The following is a 7,391-nucleotide window of genomic DNA, read 5'->3' on the forward strand; positions in this document are numbered from 1 at the left end:
TTTTTCCTTCTTTGGACAAGACGAGTGAAGAAAAAAACAAAAGGCAAGGATAGATACATGCCAAACAAGATTAAAGGCACTAGAAAAAAAAACAAAAGGCACTAGAAGTTCAGGGTCTCAATTTGCATTAGACAGCAAGGGAGGCAAATTTCATCTCCACGAGCGAAGAAATTTTGTGACCGAAGTTGGCTTGCAATTAGCCAAGGATAGATACATGCCAAACAAGATTAAAGGCCAAAACTCCAATGACATCAACTTTTTGCTCACTACATGGCATCCTCTGAACTACAATGACATGAACCATTTTTTGAAAAGCTAATGGTTTTACACTTTTGAACAATGTCAATTAGCAACCAGTGAAGCCATGAAAATCCTTTTTGCTCCCTGCATGGCAATATTTGGTAATGAAATCAGACTAATCATTTTTTGATAAACCAATGGTTTATACATATGATGCATGTACAATGCATCTCCTAGACCTAGGGTAAAACAATGTATTCTGTTATTGAATGAATGCCCCTTTTATATAAACTTTATTTGAACTAATTGTCCATAATCTTAACATAACAAATTGGCCTCGCAGCATCGCGCAGGGGCTTTTCTTAGTAGGTATAGCAATTTGTCACTTGCGAAACTTAGGCTCTGGTAGGGATTATGGCTTAGAATTTTCTCTTGTAGACCAAAACTGTAGACAATATTTGTAGGCCATTAAGAGTTTCTTTGATAATTCATATGTTGTGTTCTTTACTAAGAGCAACAAGAAGACCACAAATTTCAAGCACATAGTTAGGTTTGATATACTAAGTTCCAAGAAAGAGTGATGCATTGCGAACATAAACATACATTCCTAGCTAGCAAGTCCTGTAACTGTAGCATTATAGGTTGTAGTGTTCCCAAAGAATGCTGCTAATATTGGAGCTTTTTTCACTTTAGATGTCTATGATCAGTGGGAGAACTTTACATCAGTGTTCCCAAACAATGCTGCTAACATTGGAGTTTTACTTACATTAGATGTCTATAATCAATGGAAAAACTTTACTTCAGTGTTCTAAAATCCATCTAGGCGGTCGCCTAGGCCTCCTCTAGGCGCTAGGCGGTGGCTAGCCGCCTTAATTATTATGGATGGCGCACTGGCGCCTAAGCGGGCTGGGTTTAAAATATTTTTTTTGGTCAAATACTTAAAATTAATGACTTTTTTATTTATAAATACTCATTATATACTTAATGTTAAAGAAAAAACAAATTATGTGCCTTCGTCAGATTCGTCAAAGAAACTGACGAAGAGGGAATAAAGGAATTGCAATCACATCACAATCAGCATTTACTATCATTATTGTAATTGATGTTAATCGATGATTCCATTGTAATTCTATCCTATATAAAGGGGCTATGAAATAAAATGAGTAGACAAATTCCAATTCTCAATACACTTTTATACGTTATCAGCACGTTCAGAGCCAATAGCCAAGAAAAAAAAAACCCTAGATTTTTTTCTTTCTTTTTCCCACCGAAACCAGAAAAAAAAAAAACCCAAAAATCTGAATTTCTTCTCTAGACACCCAAGCTTCCCCTTTGGACACCCACGCTTCCCGACGAAGCTATCGTCGTTGGATTTCCCGTCTTGGGTGCTCGGACCAGAGGCTTGATTGCTCTAGACGAAGCTATCAGCTCCTTGTTCTTGTCATTCCGTACTCTTGGAGCTGAAGATCGGAGGAAGAATCAACGGCCGAACGCCATCTCTGACAGAGAGGACCGAGACCAGACCCGATCTCTGACAAGCGCTGCCCTTGAGACCCGATCTCAACAACAACAAAAAAATAAACAAAACAAAAAAAACAAAAAAGAAGCAAGCCTGCGGCCCAGAAAAAAAAAAAAGCAAAGAAAAAAAGAAACAGGGCCTGCGGCCCAGAAAAGGAATGATAGGAGCATTTTAATGCGACGTTTTAACTGCTATTTCCCTACATTTTCTGCGTTATTTCCTTAATAAAACTCTGTTTAGGAAAGTTTCCAGTCTTCGATTGGGAAAGTTCCTATTTGTAGAAAGTTTCCATTTTGTAGTTTCTATTTTTCATTTTTAGAAAGTTTCCCATTTTAGTTTAGGAAAGTTTCCGTTTTTCATTTTAGGAAAGTTTCTATTTTTAGTGACAGTTTCTATTTTCAGGACCTCGGTGCTAAAAAGTGGAAATGAACTCACGAAAGGAAAGAGGAGCTTGCGAAAGTTAAGGGGAGCAAAAATGAGACAAAAAGAGCCACACAAATGAGCAGAAATGAAGAAATGAGCTTTCATGTTCCAACCAGGAAACCCTGCGCAAAAGAGGAAAGTGTACCAAGCAAGATTCCGAAGCTAACCAAGAAACTTGACCGAAATAATGAAGTGTCATGACGTTGGAGGGTGACAAGGCTTGAAGTTGACGCAACAAGGCCCAAGAACTCTATGGATTGACTTGGATTTTCGGCAAAATGGATCAAGGCCCATAAAGCCCATGTGAACTAGGGTTTTGTGACGTCAAAGAGTTAGAGTTGGAGTAAAACCCTAGTGTGCCGCTCAAAGAGATATTGTTGCCGTCCAAAGCCAAGAGATAAACAAGGAAGTTGGCGTGAAAATCAGAAATTAAAAGAAGATTTCGGTTGAGATTTTCTAGGGCAATTTTTATGGAAAGAAAATATACTTGGAGACTTATCTTGGGGATTTGCCGTGAGAAACTAAGAAGAAGGAAGGAAGCAACGTGAAACCCTAGCAATTGACATCAAGAGAAGAGACTTTTAAGGAAAGCAAAAGTGTGGAGACCAAGAAAAGTGCTAAATGGCGTCTAGATACATTCCTAAAATCCCTAAAGGTAGTTTGGCCGAAATAAAAGAGAAAATCATAATATTATCAAGGAATTTCGGCAACTAAATAATAGGGAGTTATTTTAGAGAATTTTGTGATTGGTTGGACCATCTCATAGGGCTTATTTGGCAAGCCATCATTGGAGGAAACTATGTGGAATTTTCAGATTAATTCCATGGGGAATAAAAGAGAAATACACGGCTTGGAGACCAAGTTTGCCGTTCCCTATATAATCCCCTCATTCTAGACGTCTAGGGTTCCTCTCCATACAATTTACACTTTAGAAAAATCAGAAAATTGCTCTTGTTGCCGTGAGTTTTTCATCTCCTCTCTCCATCCTCTAGAGCAAGCCACGAAATTCAAGCAAGGCCAAGGAAGAGAAGAAGGAGCCGTGACCCTTTCCCCCACCATCCACCTTTGAAGCTTGCTTTCGAGATTCAAGGATTCCATCGTTATTCATCCATCATCATCCTCCATCCACGGTGTAATTCGACCTCTACCTTGTAACCTTTGCTTTGTATTTCGTTGGTTTTGTTTTAGTTGACATTCATGATTGAACAAAGTTATTATTTCTGGAAATTTTATGATTAAATGAGAATTTCGACTCTTATATTGTAATTCTTGGTTGCTTTTGTGAGAATCGTTTGATTAAATTTGCTTAATAGATATTTTTCATATTTCAATCTTGTGTGGTTCGAAACAGTTAGGGTTTTTATATGAATGGTGCTAGAATTTAAGAACATGAATCAACTTTTTGTTTTATGAACTTGAATTAAAAAGTAGTAAAGGTTTTGTGCAAAAATCTAATTTAATTAAAGAGGATTGCAATTAGGTGGACTTTTTCATACTAAGTTGCACACTTGAGTTGATAGCCTTTCTATGTGTGTAATGCGTCTAACATGTTATGATTATCTAGCTTTCTAGAGCTTGAATGCATGTTTGATAGGATTAGTCTTTGTGCTTTCACTTAGATTAATTAGCGTTGAAAAGTAAAATATGGGAAATTGTTTGCTTTCTAACGTTTCACATGATCAACTCCTTTCTCATGACTTAGATGAATAATATTAGGGTTGAATCGAATTTGATTGTAATTTCGGTTTTGATCTTTGTTTCTTTCATTCCATTCGTGTTTTATGTTTTAGTTGTTTTCTTAACTTAGTTAATTTTCGAAATCCAAATCCAAAACCCCCCCTTAATTTCGTAAATAATGTTTATACTTGTGAATATCTTTGTGAATATTATACTTTGTTTTAATTTTAATTGTTTAATTGTCCTACATTGACAGGTGTACCCTCAATCCCCGGAATAGAACGATCCCTACTTGCTTTTACTACTAATGATATTTATAGGGTTAAATTATGCGCTTGCTTTTAGCGTATCAAGGAAAAAAAGAAAAAGTAGGCCAAGAAAAAGAAAAAGAAAGAAAAAAAAAAAAAGGCCCCGTGGCCCACTGCTGAAATGAGAGAGGAAGCGGCCCAGTTTTTCTCAAGCCTTAAAACATCGCTACGCACGCGTGTTGCTAGGATTGTTTTGTTTTCTCGAAACCAAGTATGTTCTCTTTTATTTATTTAATTTCATACTCCGGTATATTTAATTGTTTATCATTAGAACTTTTGAGCATGCTATATTATTGATTATTATACATGTGATATATATTTGTGGAATCTAAAGCATGTGAATTTTATTTATGTTTACTATTTTTTAGCATGCCTTGTGATTTTAGTTTATGTTTTACATCATTATGTTTAAGCATGTTTTAATTATGCTATGGTTTATACTTTATTTTGAACATGCCATATATATTTTGTTATATACTATTTATGCAATTTTGAGCATGTTTTGTGAATTTTATTTACGCTTATATAATTATTTCTAAGCATGTCTTTATATTATGCTATTGTTTATATTTTATTTTACGCATGATATATTATTGCTATTATTATGTGTAACATATATTTTGGTGTATATTTGTGAATTTTGAGCATGCCATGTACTTTATTTTTATATATGCTATGTTTTATTTATTATTACATGTGCTATGGTTATTTTTAGAATGCAACATATAAACTCCGTTTTTCCATGATAATGAAAATTCATGCGTATTATACATACACACTTACCGTGATAAAGCATTTTCATAGAGCATCGAAAAATGTGATTATTACGAATCTTGATCTTGAAATCTAATTCATATTCTTTGGAAAATAATTCACGTGGATGTCTTTATGACTGCATAATTTATATATCTTCTCTCTTGTTTATGTAGATGGCTGATCCAACTCGACCTGAATTTGACATTTTGGACTCAGAAGGACTTGAGTACCACCGTTGGGTTTCCGATGTAGAAACTGTCTTTGTGGCAAAAGACTACACTGCCACCATTACCGACCCCAAAGACGATGTACCGTTTAATAAGGTGAAAGAAAATGCCTTAATGTTTCTAAGGCAACATATTGATCCTAGCCTACGCTGGGAGTACCTTCAGTTGAAGACACCCAAAGAACAGTGGGATGCCCTTAAGGGATGTTTTGAGAACATTCATGACACTTTGCTCCCAGAACTGATCGTTCAGTGGAATGAAATCCGCTTACTTGACTACAAAAGGGTCAATGACTTCAACAAGGACATGTTGCGCCTAAAGGCACGTCTCAATTTTTGTGGAAAGGAACTCACGAAGATGATATGTTCCAGAAGACTCTTTCCACTTTTCCTACTTCAGCACTTATACTAGCGAACTAGTATAGGCTGGAGTATGACAACAAAAGAATCACAACCTTCAATAAGCTAATCAACCTATTGCAAGTGGCTGAGAGGCATAATGAGGTTCTTTTGAACAACAATGCCAGGCCTGTTGGGACAAAGAAAATTCCCGAGGCTAATTATGACAAAGTGAAAGGTGGAAAGAACCCCAATGCAAAGGGGGTTGGACGTGCTGATCCCTACCCATGTGGCAACAATGCACCACATGGCAAGGGACGTGAGGGTCGTGGAGGCCCTCCCAATGTTTGGCGCAGAGATGGTGGTGCTGGCCCTAGTGGTCATGGAAACAAGGTGCAAAGGGCACCTAAGAACCCTTCAGTCAAACAGGAAAGAGTTGGTGATGAACCATGCTATAGGTGTGGAATCATTGGGCATTGGTACAAGAATTGCCAAGCAAGCAACAGAGTAGTAGCCAATTACAAGAGGTATAGGGAGTCTAAAGAACAAGAGGCTCACTATATGGAAGAAGAAGGCCATGACCCAGACGTCAACCTCACAATTGCAGACTTCAATGGCAACAAGGAACTTGCTCAGTCAATGGATGCTCCAGATTTTGACTGATCTGCTTTATTTATTTTATTTTCCAAAGACAGTTGTGAAGGCATAATGCCTCATTTTTTAATTAGACTATTGTTTGATCTTAAAGAATGGTTTGATGAATTAGATTTCTGAACAAGACCTTGATTGATTATCGTTGGCTTATTAATAAATTTCGGATTTTATTCTGAAGCATTGAATTTATTCGATTTTATTTACTACACATATTTACATGGTTCAAAATAGCACTATAAAGATGTAAAGCAATACATCTAGAGAAAAAATTATTAGAATGAAAAGATTATCATTCGACCTAAAATAGAAATACTCTAAAGAATATGAGATATGCACAGACATTTAAAGTCACAGACGCTCTGTATGCACCAAGAGCTGATCGACCCTTGTTAAGTTTCAAAGATATTCGTGCCAACGGTTATCATATAGAAACCCACTGTGAGAATGGAACTGAATACCTTTATATTACCTCTAATGAATGTGGAAGGAAACACATTTTAGAGAAACTAATGAGTCAATCTAGTGGACTGTACCTTATTACTATTCGGATAATTGAATCCTATGCTATAACCAACAATGAAATGTGGGACACTGATTCATACATGCTTTGGCATGACCACCTAGGGCACCCTGGTCGTGACATGATGATCCGTATTTTAAAGAACTCACACGGACATCCCTTCTTTCGAGTGAAAAAAAAAATGGGACAAAAATCCGTCACACTGCAAGGTGTCGGTCCTACTAATGCTCAAATGCAGCCATTGCCTTCTGAAGTACCAGAAGTACTACCTCCCTCCCATTATGCCTCATTGACTATTTCAAAGGAACATCACTCGTTTTGCAAAGCCTGCTCTTTAGCAAAAATAGGATCAAGACCTTCCTATGCTAAAGACACAAAACAAACCATTCCATGCTTACAAAGGATACAAGGAGATATTTGTGGACCTATCCATTCAGAATGCGGACCATTCAAGTACTTTATGGTTCTGGTGGATGCTTCGACACGCTGGTCACATGTCGCTTTATTGTCCACAAGAAATGATGCATTTGCAAAACTCCTAGCACAGATTATACGTTTAAGGGCTCACCACCCTAATCACCCTATCAAGTCTATAAGGCTTGATAACGCTGGAGAGTTTACATCAAAAGCATTTGATGTTATTGCATGTCTATTGGGATCGATGTAGAGCATCCTGTACCCCATGTGCATACTCAAAATGGTCTCGCAGAAGCCACCATCAAAAGGCTA

The sequence above is a fragment of the Rosa rugosa genome, chromosome 1 (genome assembly GCF_958449725.1).
Source record: "Rosa rugosa chromosome 1, drRosRugo1.1, whole genome shotgun sequence".
Lineage (NCBI taxonomy): Eukaryota > Viridiplantae > Streptophyta > Magnoliopsida > Rosales > Rosaceae > Rosa > Rosa rugosa.